The sequence below is a fragment of the Lichenostomus cassidix genome, chromosome 3, assembly GCF_008360975.1.
Source record: "Lichenostomus cassidix isolate B80296 chromosome 3, HeHo_3.0, whole genome shotgun sequence".
Classification (NCBI taxonomy): domain Eukaryota; kingdom Metazoa; phylum Chordata; class Aves; order Passeriformes; family Meliphagidae; genus Lichenostomus; species Lichenostomus cassidix.
In genome coordinates, this window is record NC_139483.1 from 76,081,208 (window position 1) to 76,096,832 (window position 15,625).

General features: G+C 42.7%; 1 protein-coding gene and 1 long non-coding RNA gene across 2 annotated transcripts in view; both read left to right on the forward strand.

Moving 5' to 3' along the window:
* Window positions 1–15,625, forward strand: part of BACH2 (BACH transcriptional regulator 2) — a 183,507-nt gene that overhangs the window by 61,980 nt on the left and 105,902 nt on the right. The gene's annotated exons all lie outside the window — the stretch shown is intronic.
* On the forward strand, window positions 10,310–12,895 carry LOC146440017 (uncharacterized). The gene is made up of 2 exons (XR_014851336.1): window positions 10,310–10,399; window positions 12,587–12,895. It is a non-coding gene; the product is annotated as an uncharacterized LOC146440017 (long non-coding RNA).

Sequence of the window (15,625 nt, forward strand, 5' to 3'; positions counted from 1 at the left end):
TTTTGCCATTAGTAAAATAGGCTAATTTTGTCTTTTGCTAGTCCATGTAAATCCCATTGATTTAACAGTGTTGTATGAATGAAAATAAGAAAGGCAGCAGCCTATATTTTGGGATCTCCTTGCTTACAGTGTAAACACTTGCAGAGCACATTGTTTGATGAAGCAGCCATCCCTGTGGTACACTAGAACACCACTACCAAGTGCTGGCACAAGCCAGAGCATCACCTGCAGCTGTTGCTTTTTTCAGATGTAGCAGTTGAAGCACAAGCCCTCTCATTTCTCTAGCTTCAGCAGAATATGTGTATGTGCAATTTGTCAGTATGTTTGTAGCAAAAAAGGCTAAGAGCAGAAAGTATTTCTAGGGATAGTGAAACTGGTTTAAAAGAAATGAGAGGCTTTAAAAGCTTACACAGATCTTGAGAAGCACAAAAGTACTGGACCGAAGCTTGCCATTTCAGTCAAATTTAGAACCTCCGCCTACTTATAGAGAAGCACATTTAGGTCAGCGTTCTGTGTTTGGCGAAGTCATCTCCCTAATCTCCTTCAGAGCATTTCTGACTGTGATTTAGGTGTAGGGGGGAGAGAAGTGCTTCCAGGCTGAGACTTGTAGCTAAATTGTCATACAGAGTTAATCTGTTGATTACCACTGAAGTGGTGTAGATAGATAGGCACTGAATTCTGAAACCTGCTATTCACTGTATACTTGTGTGCAGTTGTGTGCAGTTACTCATTTGGAAGCATTCAGCCAAGGTATCCAAAAACCTTCTGGTTTTTAAACCTTTTGCCTAAACCATGGCAGCAAATTCTAGTTGCCTGGGTTGATCCTGCTTGTGTGTTTCAGCAAGATTCAGAGAGGTTGTGTCAGTTGATCTATATGCAGTTTCTTGCATTTGTCAAGTAAGTGGAGCAGAAATACGGTTTCCTCCTTTCTCCACCTCTTTTTTCATTTAATGAAACGGGAAATGTTGAAGCTACCGGAAACCTTGATGTGGCATTTCTAAATGCAGTGATGCTGTCTCTTAGATTTGGGTCCTGTAAGCAAGTTACAAACATCAAGAGCTCTTGTACTGCTGATCTTTAGTGCTGTTGTTATATGAAGTTGATAAGGAATAAGCGATCAGACTAATATATATTTTGAAACACATGATGAAAAGTGCTTTCTTGGCAGATTATATTAGTGGTAAAGCTGTTGGTAAATCTCTCCATTACTATAAAAGATCCTGAGGTTGAGTCTGCTGACAGAGGACTTAAAATAATGGAAGATGGCATTGGGATTTAGGATATCTTTAACCAGCATCCTGAGAGCAGAGGCTCCAAGACAACTGTAGCTGGTGCAGCTGTGATCGCAGTGTGAACGTGGGCGTCACGTAAGTGAGATGAGTCTCCTGGGAATGAACGTTGGCGCTCTGTCTTCCATGAAAGCCCCATGTGCTCACCCACGTTGATATGTATGGCTGTCGCCTACCTGCTAATGAACAACGAAATAAAAATGTTCTGCAAGGAAGTCTTCCCTTGGCATTCTTCCCCCTAGCATTTCTTCTTCTGTCTGCTCAACAGGTGCTTAAATGGAAAGCAGGAGAGTTACAGAAGTGGAGGAGTTTAACAAAGGCGAAGGTGGCCCTGTGTGCTTTCTGGGCTTCCCATGTATCTCAGAGTTCTTGCTTTTGGGATATGGGATTGGGGCTCATTCCTGTTTGAGCTGATGGTTCAGTTCTTGCCTTTCCATGCCTGCACTTGCTGTTTTTCACAAGCAATAAAATCAAAAGCTGAGAACAAACCTACTCTCGATGGATTTGACGGCAGCCCAGCTTATCTAATAATAGCATTAAAACATGCTCCATCAAAGAGGGCTAATTACCAGGATGTAGAAACAAAATTGCAGCATGGTTATGCATAGAATTGTTGTCTAGCCATTGTGAGGCCAAGCAAAGAAGATCAGGTGTCACAAAATTAAAATTCATAATCAAAGAAAATGAAGCAATATTGTAATTGCTTGGGGCAACAGAAGCTGGGAATCTGAAATAGTAATTTTAGTCTTCCTTCTACTTCCTCTTTGCTTCCCTTGACACCTACTAGCTACAGATTTTGCTGACACCTGTATTTACTCGGACACCTGCCTTTCACTAGTGAAAAACTGCACTGGAAGTTCTTTCCTCGAGACTTGGTGTAGGGAGTTAGTGCAGACAGGTCCCAGCTGTGTCCTGTATCCTCTTGCTGATCACTCTTCCTCAGCAGGAGGTAACTCCACAGTGCAATGGTCCAGAATGTCTAGTGGTGTCACTTATGTAATTTTAAAGTATGGATTTGAACAAATGGATGCCAGTCTCTTTCCATTTCAGAAATACAGGTCATTTTTTATGCTCCTGGTACTTTGGAAAAAAAATGTGTTTCTAGGGAGAAATGATGTACCAGATAACCATAAATGGCAAAAATTGCATAACTTTTCTCAAAGTTACACACTAAAACAGTACTTTAACCACCAATTTTAACTAAAACCATCTTACAGACACCAGTTGCAGTATATACAGCTTTTATGTGAGTATAAGCTGAGGCACCAAGTAGTTGCTAGGGGTTATACAAGAAAGTTTTTAACACAGCCCAAGTCCCTTGTTGTTTGCTTTCCATAGCTGTTTGCTTATTACAGTGTGTTAACGTGAAGAGGTGAAATGCAGATGGTTTGTCTTTTTTAAAGCAAGCTATATATTGGTTGCACTTGCTCAGACTGTATTTATGCTACTTGAGAGCTTGTTATCCGCAAATATCATTAAGGCATCTCTGGTTTTTCTGTTCTTCTGAACATATCTTCTTTGTCTTCCCTGTTTCTGTCTTCTGTCTTGATTAAAAGACTGATAGTAATTTCCAAATATCTCAGATAATAGCTTTTCCTATGGTCTAATTTTTTAACCAGAAGACTGTCTTTTAACCCTGAACCATGTCTTTTTCCTTCTTCCCTCTCCCCACGCCATCTCCCACCCCATCGCCCAACCCATTCATTAACTTGGCTGGTACCAAAGATGACGACCCCAGTGCACTGACCTAATCTATTGTCGATCCTGTAGATTTTCAGAGCAGTCCATAACATGCTGATTTGGTCTTGCTCCTTCATCTCTCATTTGGTTGATGGTAACCCACTACAGTTTCGCTCTGGAAAAGTGAGTTAGCAAGTCCCAGGTATTGGTCCCCTGGGTTAAATTTCCTTCCCCTCTGTGGAGTGTGTCTCCTGAAAGAGTGGACTTTTTGCAATGATGAGGAACTGTTCTTTTCAACACTGCTGGCCCATTTTGGCTCTCCCTCAAGCCTGACTTTTGAATGTTAATGCTTCAGGTCTGTGGCCTGACTATTCAAGTGCAAAGTCTGCTCTTCCTTTACAGTTTATCCATTGTCAGGCCCAAAATTACTGTATCACGTGGGGCCCAAGTGTAGCTAACATCTCTCGCGTGAGGTAGTAAAAATTGCTGGCAAAAGGGACCTTCCTTTTCATTCTCCATCTGCTGAACCAAACAGCACTGTAAGTATAGAAGAATATGAGCTAGTTCAGTAGCCAAAAAAAATTTCTGAATTTTTTTCTCCCAGGTCTGATAAGTGTTAAGTTTCTCTGTTTCACTGCATTTAGGGAGTCCTAACGTGAACCTGCATAAGATTCAGGTGGTGATAACTGGTAGCATATTAGTGCACTGGGGACAAGGGAGGCAGGCAAAGTAAAATGTCATGCAGAAGAAGGTATGAACAATTTACATCAGCTCTGGAGACAAAACACAGTCGTTTCTGAGATGTAACACATAATTTCTTTTTTAAGCCAGGTATCGAAATGGCTGCTGTTAGTGTAAAATGTGAGTACCCGGAATCTTTTCATCTTGCAGCATCCTTGTCAAGTAGAATGTAGGTGACAGGAAAACTGCTATGTTCCTTTAGCAGCTGCCAGTGCATGGCTACCATTTGAACCAGAGGCCAAATCAAGGCTCCAGCTGACCTCGCTGAGGGTGAGGTTGTAGAGTCTCATGGGCCAAACCAAACTGGTCAAACATCATGGTGGTGATGAAAAGCAGTAATACAACACTGTGTTTGGGGTTCAGATACAGGCAAAAATCTGTCCATGGAAAAGCGGCAGATCAGAGGAAGATGGCAAGGTAGCTGTTCCAGCAAAGTACTTGCCAGATTCTGTCTTGGGTGAAATGATGCGACCTGCTTTGGTGAAAGCCGTGAGCCAGACAAGCCTCCAAAGAGTTCTCTAGGGAAAGGTTTGGAAAAAAAGCTAACCACAGAAAGTAGGTTTCTGGAACAGTGAAATAAAGGCTGCAACAACAAAAGAGATGCAGGTGAAAGAGATGGAGGAATAGAGTAAGTAAAATCCTTTGAGTAAGCAAACTGTCTGTGACCAGGAATTGATGAAGAGCAATCTTAAGAATGAAAACAAAGCTATGATATATTCATGAAGCAAGATGATGATAACTCGGAGGGAGTAGCATTAATTATGACTTCCAAGGCAGAAAAATAGCTTGTAGACTGGGAACCAATTAGTGGTCGATTGCTCTGAACTAGATTTCAAACGCAGTACATGAAATGACAATTACACAGTATTACCAACAGACAACTACTGCGATGAGATAAGAGCTGTCAGCAGATTTGGACCAAATTCCTCAGACTCACATCTGCTTACTGAAAGGGTGACTTATTTCTTGGAGTTAGGGCCAGTGACAAAACAGCAGAATCAATGGCCAAATGTCATCTTCTGTCTCCAAAGCAATAATGTGGGGGCTGGCAGAACTCTACCGGTCTCTGGGCTCTTGGTGATGCCTGGACATAGTGTAAAAATGTCCTCACAGCAGTTGATGAAATTGTTGTGGTCTGAGTAGATTGGAAGCAAACACCTTTATCTTCAGCATATCCTAGTATGCAATAGAAGTGATTATTTTTTTGTGACAATACTAAAAAGAAAAAAAAGAGAAAGGGCAGGAGAGTTAGTAAGAAGAATTAGTAAATTAGTTGTACTACAAAGTGAACATGCCATATGTTGCTAAAAATGTAACTGGTTTTCAGCTGAGCAGTCCTAGATAGTGGGTTTTCCAATGATGGAAATGTCAAAGCCAACATCGGACATTTGAATGCATTCAGCAAAATCTGCTGGAAAGTCAGTTTCAGAACAAGAGTAGAGGGCCCCAAGGGAAATAAAGAAGATAGACTTGCCCAAGAAGCTAATCAAGTTCCTGAAAAAGCTATTCCCTTTGCTCAACAGGCCATGTTCTACCACCCAGTAGGCCTGTCTGAGGTTAGCAGGCAAAAGCTATTTAGTGACAGGAGAAGGATGATGATGGTGGGAGGAGCACTGGGACTTTGCCAAAGGAACTGAAAATCCCCAAGTAGAGATGCTGTTTCATAGCACAAAGGCAGATGTGCTAAAACCAAAATTTGGAGTAGCTGGAGGTAGGGACCATTGCTGAAAAACGACTGAATGAGTATTTGCTGAGTTCTTCAAGAAATACAGGAATTTGAAAAAATTAATAATCCAACTGATATAAAGAAATTGCATTCCAGTTAAAGTATTTTAGAAGGGTGATGCAAGCAATTGGAAAAGTTGAAGAGAAGTTCTGTTCCTTTCACTCATACAATCATCAAAAATGAAAAAAAACCCGAAACTAAAATGAAAAATGGAGATTCTAATTTTTTCTCTTTCAGCTTCAGCTCAGACATTTCAGTTCAGGAGATAACACAATGGTCAGATTTTTTGATGGCCTCTACTGTTCCTTGGCTTGGGGAAGATCATCTGCCAGTTTATTGTGGCTGTTTGTTTGGAGCTCTTGGGGAGGATATTTTTATTACCTTTTTCAAGACACTAATCTATTCTTTTCAAATGTGTATTTCTAATGGCCGTGAAAATGCTGGTGTAAAACCAACCTGCATTCTGTCACCTCTGTACAGTTGCTGCCGAGTGGATGGTGACATAACCAAGTCACCGTAAGAAAAAGCACAACTGGATGTGATACAGTGATCTTTTACATCAGTTAGATCCAGCATCCTGAGCTTGGGATGCTTTAGTGACAATTCAGAAAACACGTAAGAAAAGACTGTCTGGCATTGCAGGGCTAATAGTTATTTAAGGAAATAAATCTCAAGGGACCTTTTGTAAATCCCAACTGAAGCATTGTATAAAAAGGCAAAGGAATACAAGGAATGAGTCAATTTACATGTCTTGGCAGAGACACACCAGCCAGGGGGGAAGTCCAAAAGGAAATGTCACCAACTGGCAAGGCAGCAGCTGCGTTTACCAACTTAAACAAAATTAGTCATTGAAAATACAAATGTAGAGACCAAACTAGGAGCCTTCCACTCAGATGTTATTTCCATTTTAACATGTGGATTTGAGAATTGGAAACTCACCAGAGGCACAGACGTCTCCTGCCTCCAGAGGTAAATACCTGGGGAAAATACTAGGTAACAGACGGAGTGAATGTGTCACAAATGCAAAGATCTGTCACTTCCTCACCAATGTGTCCCCCAAGTTCTCCAGGGTAAGTGGTGGAAACATTGGGTCATGTGCAGTGAGTGAAGCCAGCAAGCCTGTCTGAGCAGATGGGCTCTCGAGCAGCTGGAGGAGCATGCAAATGGTCAGACCAGATATTACTTGGAGTGTGAACACTTACTGGCATTCGACGATACAGAAAAACTGCAGAGAGTGGCTAAAGATTGGCACAGACTTTGGAGCCGCTTTGGCTCCCAGAGCAACATCTGCAGGTGCAAGAAGGCTTCCGGGGAAAAAGTTACTCTTGGTATCCTCACGAGAGTGGTGGCAGAGAGGGTGTGTTTACAAGGGATTTTCTCCTTTAAAGATCTAGGCTATTTAAAGTTAGGTTACTGAGAGGAACCAGAGCTTCCCAATGACGGCATTTCTGGCCCAGGCTGTGGAGGGCTGCATTGCATGGACAAGCCAAGAAATCTGTCATCCCTGGTCTAGTGTGCTTTTTCTGTCTGACCTCAAGGAAACCACACGACCTCGCCAGTTCTCCAGAGCTCTCTGACCACAAGACTGTAAGATTTTAATTAGAAGCAGTGGACAGTACACTACTTTTTCTAGTTTCACAAGCTGTCCTGAGGGGCTAGTAGGTGAAGCAAGTTGCTGTGGAAATGGCAAAAATCTCACGTGTTTCACACACTGCACTGAGAATAAAGAATTTGCTTGTAGCTTTATTTACAAATGGCCAAAGATAGTGTAAGTGTAGCTACAGATTGTCATCAGAGGTGAAGGGTAGCCCATACCTTTGTACTTTATGTACAAAGTGCTTGTGTGTTAGATTTAATAGTATTGTGAGTTTATTTCAGCTGGTGTTTTAGATAATGGCAGTTACTAGAGTAAAAAACTTGTTTAGGTTCTGGAATTTTAGATCAGTTTGTAGAACGTAGGGACAAAAAATAACATCCCATGCTATTTTTTAATCAGTAGTACAAACAGATCTTCAGTTGTTTGTTTTTTGATAATTCTGGTTCCTGTATGCAAACCCTGCTTTCATAGAAAAGTTACCAGATCCTATTCATTCTCCCTGCTTTTGTCATTGCAGCTTAGCCCCTTGTGTGTCAGGGTTGAAGCAGTTTGCACCTCTCTTGCTAGGCCAGTTGTGCTACCTCCCTGCTGCTGCTTCCCTTTTGACATCTGCACTGGGGTACCACCATCAAATGATTATTCATAGTGGTAGTGTCATCTGCCTATTGGATGAGAAGCTGATTTTTCAGAGAGTTAAAAATTAATGGCAGAAAAAACTGATATGCTTTTCCAGCCAAACTTATTTTTTCTTATTCTGCCTAGCTTTGAAAGGTTGAGGTGAGAAGATCCCAGCCCTGTGCCTTGAGAGACTGTTCTAGCGTCCACACCCAAGCTTTCTGCCATGTTTGCAGTGAGAATCCCAATGTCTTCCCCCCAGATTTAAACTTGCTTGTTTCACTATGAAGCACATGCTTCAAAGGCATTTATTACCATTTGCTATGACCTTCCTAGCTAGCCTGGCTTAGCCCTTTTAATTCTTGCTCCCTAGCCTTTTAGGATAGCTGTGGCTCCCAGTCACTGCAAATCTGGGACCAAGCATCTCTTTTGAGGGTTTGCTTTCAGCCTGCCCTGTTTTGTGCACCAGACCCCTCTGTGGCAGTAGGTGCAGACACACCTGCACACTTCGCATGATACCATCTTTTTGTGTCTATAGCCAGGTGACAATGTACTAAGTGACTTGTACTATGTGCCAGGGAGAGGTAAGCCATGTGTTTTGTCTTTGAGAGCCAGTAGGCATCACAAGCAGCTCAGTAAAGACACACAGTGCTTTCCTGAGCTGGTAAGGGGATCAAGGATCCCCTTTCCAACCACAGTGAAAGGCAATCTATTTAAAATGATTCTGCTCCCTTTTGAAAACAGTCTGCTAAGTGGGGCTGCAGACAGCGAGGGTAGCCATGTCGGCTGCTAATCATGCCAAGGAGCTCATCTGGATTGCATTTAAGAAGGAGTTTCAGATGAGTAAAACCTAAATGAACACAGGATCTGTTGTATTTGAAATTTTGACATGAGCAGACATCAGAATACAGACTGGCAGCAAACCCTGTAGGTAGGTTGGGATGCAGCAGAAGCCAGCTGTGAGAGCTTGGGGCTTGCTGGTGGGGGGCAGATCTGATTGCCCGAGGGCTTTCTTGGCCAGTGCTCTGCAGAGGTCCAGGAGCATCTGACAAGGCTGCTTGGTGGCTTCTGCAGGGAGCTTCGCTTGCAGGATCTCAGCTGGAATCCCTGTTAAAGTAGTAGCCAGCCTCTCTGGGACTGCTTCCCTTTGCCTGTGACCCAGCATGGACGTGAGCAGCCTGCCTGGACTGGGCTGGGCTGGAACAAGTCATTTGGGCCCCTCGCGTAAGTGGTTGCAGATATGTCCCCAGAATAAAGTCATTATACAAATTGATTGTGGCAGTAGGGATGGAGTTCAGCAGGAATTATCCTTTGGGGTATTTTATCAAATTTTTGAAGCATGAGTTGTTGGTAAACCAGAGCTAACGTTCATAATCTCCAGCAAGAAGCAATATAAAGCAGCTGCAGCCCTGCTGCTGGTGCCTGGCATTGTATTTCTCCTGCCCTTTCTCTGCAGACTGGCTGTTGCTGTCACCATCCTTCCCAGGGGTGTGGGGTGCACTGAGGATCCCAGTCCAGCTGGGGATGGCAAAGCAGCTGGAAAGCTGCTGTGAGTGACATTCGCCAGGAGACCAGACCCAGCTCTCCTGCTGCCAGGCCCCTTTGAGCCAGAGTTTGCCTGAGTGCAGGTAGCCACAGTGGAGTTGTTAGTCCCTTCCCTAGGCAGCAAGGGGTTCATTTACCACCTTGAAGATGGGTACCTGGAGTGGTGTGACATGTGCCCTGGAAGGGACTGTCACTTCACATCGACACTACAAGGAATCTGGAGAGGTGACTGTCGCAGCTGCAAGTTTCTACCTTGCATCTGAATCAGACAAGATTAATCCTGTTATAAACTGCCAGAGTTACTGGGCTGTAGAAGTTGCCAGATAGTAGACAGCTAGTTAGACAATATTTTACTTTGTAAGGTGTCCTCTGGATGTGAGTGTAGCAATCAGCAGAACTGGAGAGGTAGATGTGAAAGGCACGGTAAAACTGAGATTCTAGTCTCTTTAAGTTGTGGTGCATGATAATAGTGTTCATTAACTGGCAGCAGCTTAAGTATCTGTGGTGATCTTGCATGTTTTGACAGAGAAAAGTATTGTACTAATTAATGGGGATGTTCTCTAAAATATTTTAATTTCTGCAGGAATATCGTAGGTAGACCTCTCTTTGCACCTATCCATTTCAGGATTGCATCAGGAATAATTGTATCTTCAGACTAAACATTTAATTTGAATAAAGATTTTTAAGCCTCAAGCCATAGGTTTAATCTTCTTCTGCAAAATCCTGTAAAAATATTACAAACAAAAATAATATGTGTAGCTTTTCATAGCCCCAGCTTGATTTTCATACATTGGTTTACTTCTTGTATTCTTCTTGATGAGGACAGGAGAAGGAGCTTTAAAGATATTTTCCTTTGTATGAAATGATACCTCTGCTGTGGCTAAGACCGTAAGGACTTCTCACTTTCAACTGGTTTCCATGCCCTTTAATCTCTCACCACTCCATATGTCTTTTTGCATCATCTCAAGCTGATTAGATAAAAAATGAAAAGTTTAGTTGGAAATTACAAGAAGTATTGAAAAGTGTCATACTCTTTGACTGCCTTGCGTGCAGAAGGCAGTGGGTGGGAAGGAATAAAAGCGTACCTTAATTATACAGTCTCTCTGTTTATTTTCACAGCTGTAGCTTTGCTGAAATGTGCAGCAGACATCCTAATTCCACCAAGCAGGGTCCCTGGATGTTGCACCTGCCAGCCCTACAATCTTGGTACCAGTTGGGGATGTGTGTGTGGCTGAACAATGCAGAAAGACTACAAGAGGTTTATCCCATTAGAAATAAATTACAGTGTAGTGTAGCATGAAAATGATGTGTCAGTGAATACAGAACACAGGATTACCTTCTGTCTCTTCCCTTTATCATAGATAACAGCAGCAGTATGGGAAGGAGATTTATATTGCGCTTATTTGAAGCTGACCAAGCAATTTAGATGAGATGAAATAGGGATTTTATTTCTGGAGAGAAGAATGTGTTCTTGCTAAAATGCCATTAATTGCTTTATTATTTAAAGCACAAATTATATCCAGCAATTTGTTGGTCTCCTTTTTTTTCCCCAGTGAAAATAATTCACCGTGGAAAGATTATTCTGTCAAAAAATGATGATGAACGTACTAACAAATTAAGTTGAAAGAAGCTGAACTTCTAATTCAGCTTCTATTTTCAGCCCCCCTTCTCTCTCTTAGGCACTGTGTGCATGTGTGAATTTCAATAAAAACAATAGTGGCTTAGCTAACTAGGAAAACCTTAACAAAATTTACAGCAAATACCACTGCAGCACTGGAATCACGGGCATCCCCTCACATGTTGGGAAACTGCTCTCATGCTGTAGTAGCAGTGGTACAACACACCCAATGCAAGCAGAGCCCTGTTGTGCTGGTCACGTATAGAGCCAAGGAGCTTAGGAAAGCTCCCAGCTGGTCCTGGAGGCAGAGGCACTCACCAGGGTGGACCAGTCCCTTCCAGGTCTAGTGCTGAACTCTGCTCCTTGCCCTTGTTATAAAAATGTCATGTAGAGCTTCTTCCACAATCACTGTCCCTGTTTGTAAAACTTTCTTGCTTTGGCTCTTTCTTGTTTAATCAGTCTCTTTGTGATCTCTTTTTGTTCCTGTTGGTGCAATTTTGTGTCTCTTTAATTGGTTCCTCCATCACCCTACCAACAGCAGGCTGATGGCCAATCTCCATCACCCAAAGCTATGCTTTTTCTCCTAGGGCTTCATGCCTGGAATTTGCCCTGCTGATATTAACCCAATGCTTGCCCATGGCTGATTTTTGCCATAAAGAGAAACTGAGCCCAAAGGAGATGTGCCTCCATGCAAATTTCTTGTACAAGCCCTGCTTGCAGTAACAGTCACTTCTGTATTATGCCCAAAGCACAGACTTTGGGGTTTCCACTTTGCCACAGGCTGAAGATGAAGGAAGAGTTGGAGGTTATGAGATGAGCAGAGTCTTTTGTACCGTTGGCTTGCTTGGGCCACTTTAGAGACCTTGAAAGCACTGCTTTCTTCGGTTGCGGCCCCAGGGATTTCCTTGCATCCAAGAGGGCAAAGGAGAAGGCATCTAGATGTGTTTTCGGGAGTAAGGTGACAATTATATTTTACTTCAAAAAATAATAGTTGTTCCATGTAAAAAGAGCTTTGAGGCCATTTCTTGTATTTTTCAGTACTTCACAAATTAAAATAATTCATATAAATATATATATATATAAAATATATATATAAATAAATAAACAACTTGCATTGTTGCTGTTTTCCTTTTGAGACAGAGTATTGCTCTCTGTCTCAATCAGTGATTAAAGCTGCAGTGAGACCCCTGAATTGCCAGCGATTCTGTATTATTTGTGTCACCATCGATAGGGAAGAAGAATAGCTTTTAGAAAAAGTATTTTTATTACAGATGTGGAGATGTGAATTTATAGCTTCAATCATGCTTCCAAGAGAGCAGCTGTGAAAGCGAGATAGTTAGAAAGCTGGATGAAAGAGCTGGCAGGAGGAGTAAAATGTAGCGGGGGGACTGCAGGAGGGGAAAACACCTGGAAACATCTGTTGGGAGAAGTAAAGCTGGAGAAGGCATGGTGCCATTATGCGTCCCCAGTCCCTGACCAGTTACTGGCTTCTTGCCTGTTTTTTGTTTTTATTTTGTTTCAGCATTGCCTGGTGTATTTATCCCCACCCTTATTTGCAACAGGCGATTTTTATAAGGTTTGGAAGTGAGCAAGTTCTTTTTCCAGCTCTCTGGTCTCCGTGCCTGCTGGAACATCTGTACACATACACACTTTTCCTGTCTAAAGATAGTTTGAGCTAGTGTGCCCAAAGTACAGCTTCAGGCTTGGGTTTGTTGTTGTCTTAGTAAGCACAAAAATATGTTCTAATATTATGTCACTCTGGTTGTGTGTTTCAGCAGCTGCAGTCTTTCTGTGTCCAGTTTGTCAGGAATGGCCTTGCTTCCTGGGATTTGTTTTTCCAGAGCCGGAGTCCTGGGTTACTTAGTTTAACCAAGGCTGTGCATTGCGGTCTTTCTGTGAGGATGATCATTCTTGCCCAGTAGGATAATTCCAGCAGGGTTTTCTGCTGGAATGTTATGACCTCCTTTGACTGACCTCACACTCTGCCAGCACTGGTGTTTGAACATCATCCCTTCCCACCCCTACTGCTTCCCCACATCCCTGCAGGCCTTGCTGCAGTTGTGCAATAAAAAATTCCCTCTTTCTGCAGTGCCATTGCTATGTTGAATATTTCTGCTTTTAATTCTCCATTTTTCTGTCTCGACCTCTCTCCCTTCCCTCCATCCAACATGGGTGTAATACCTAATCCCTTTTGTGGATATGTATGTCCCTGTGGTGTGCATTGAAAAAGTGGGATTTATTTACTGTGGATCTTTCCTTATTTTTTGCTTGTATTTTGTTATATTTAGTGTAAGCACTGTAACCTGTGCTGTGTGGTTACAAGGCATAATCTTACCCTCCCATCATGAATTCTCAGATAGGAGTCTGGGATGGGAGCAGCCTGGAGATCCAGGGAAAGGAAACTCTGCTAAATGGCAAGCTATGTACCAGCTGCACTTCTGGGTTGGCTGGTGCTCGGCAGGCTGGTAAATGCCAAGAGGTTTCAGAGGAGGCTGTTGGCAAGGGTAAAGAGGAGCAGGGAAGTGACCAGGATCAGCAAGTGTTAGATGTTCTGTGTTAGGTATCTGTAAATGCATATCATAGTCCACATATTTGTGTGGAGATGTTAATTTTTGCTGGTGAATTACAAACTACACAAGGAGCTTTCATACATAAAGCAAAAAAAGGGACATGATTGTGTGTGATTATAAAAGCTTTTATATTGCTTATTGCTGTAATTTAGGAAACGTGAAGTGGCCAAGTGCATTAATTAGTGGGTCATCTCAAATGAGTGCGTATAAAAAATTGTTTTGCAGCTCATTGTCTATTCTCTTTTTAAGGCTTGTTTTATGGAAAGGGAACTTTTGAAACTTTGAAGAGTCTCTGATTTTTTATTGGATTTTTTATTGATTTATTTTTTATTCTACCCTTGGAGCAGCAAAGGCAAGCTCTCCTTGCTGCAGGAACCCGGCACACTTGGGCTGAAAGGAAGGTAAATGTGTCAGCTTCCTTAGCAGAGCAGGCAGGTGTCCCCTCACCACTGCTGGCTGGCTGGAACCAGGAGAAGAAGGCAAGGAACCATACAGCTGGCATCCCGCTTGCGACTCTTACTGTCTGCCAAAATTGGTTTAAAATAGCTGTTACTCAGAGAGCAATATTACAGATTTGTATTTGAGCTATTTGGACTCCTCACAAGGGTTGGAAAACAAGATGCCAAACAGTGCAGCTTGCTGGTTTTTTAATACAGACTTGCACATCGTTTTTGTCAAAGGAATTGCTATTTCAAGCTCTGGGATATGAGGCATTCGCTGTAAAGCTACTGTTGTTGCAGGGCTGACTATCTGCCCTTCTTTGGCATTTAGGTTATTCTCATTTGTGCTGCAGCTATGCCCAGAGGCCGAGCAAGTCAGGGCCCCACTGTGCTGTGTGCTGGGTGACAGCAGGGTGACAGTCCCTGCCCCAGGAGCTGCTAGCCTGGGTCACTGGCTTCAGATGGCCACTGCCACAAGCTGCTGGGGAGCACTGGCTGCCAGGCCAGAGCTCACTAGGGGCAGAAAGCAGGGGTAGTTCAGGTGAGGCAGCCAAACATGTTTTAAATGCAGTTTACAGTCAGGACATCATTTGGGCCATCTTTGCCCATGTCAGCAGATACAAACTCACAGCTCATTGTCAGTGACTATCCTTATGTATTTCAAAGCCTTATAAACCCTGACCTACAATTTGATCTCTGCCAATACCAGTTCCCACAGGAACACAGGACCAGTGTGAAAACAGTTAGAGATGCCAATTAGATGTTTATTCTTCACAACTGAGAATCTCTCTGCCATGTTCTTCTTCCCTGTGCTCCTTGTGCAGCATCCCTGGGTGAAGTACAGGGAATGATGTCCATGGATTCAAGTGAGAGGTTGAGCTGTAATAGTGAAATGCTGGGAAATTTTTTCATGTTTATAGTATGCCTCAGTCTGAGACATGCATAGAATTGTTTAGGTTGGAAAAGACATTTAAGATTGTGGGGTCCAACTTTTAACCCAGCACTGCAAATTCTGCCACTGAGTTGGACAAAATGCACCACTGGGTGCTATTTGTGTGTTGTATAGGGGGGTGTGAGGTGGTTCCTGTAGCACATAGTCTCAACCATTGGTGTGAGTCAGTTGTGCCATTGCCACATAGGAGAGGTCTGCAGTTCCTGGGAACTTGGGCAGATCAAGCCTTACCCCCACCTCCCCTCGCCTGGCAGCGTGTGTGCTGTGTGCAGCACCAGTGTGGGAACAAGCTGAAGGGAAACTTCATTATGTTTGACAGTGCCTTTTTAGCTGAAGTACTGCCACGATTGGCATGACAGCAGTGAATACCAAAATTGGTTGATTGCCGAGAGAGCCTGTGAAGACAGACATGAGGGATAAAAGGAATTAAATGCTTAATTAATAGGTTTATACTTCCTATTTCTTGGAGCATGACTTTCTTACCCTCTCCGTTTTGTTTACTTTAAGGTGCCATATGTTCCACTTGAAGCTGTATAGAAATTTGCTAAGGAAATCTGCACATCAGGGTTAAAAGAGTTCTTAAGTAGGTGACCTGCTAGTTGAATACTGGACCTTTGAAATAAGGAAATGTTTTGGGCTACCAGCATAAAGAGGGTATTTGGCCAATATTTTGTACACTAATGATAGCACCTATACAACTATGTAGTTACTCTTGATCCTAAGTGACTAATGCTTCAGCTTCTCGTGGTGGAAGTTCTCTCCTGTTTGCATGTATTCCTGATAACATTTTTCATTAGAATTCTAGTTGCAAATATCAACATTTCTTTGGTGTCTCCTTCTGTTAGTTCCTTG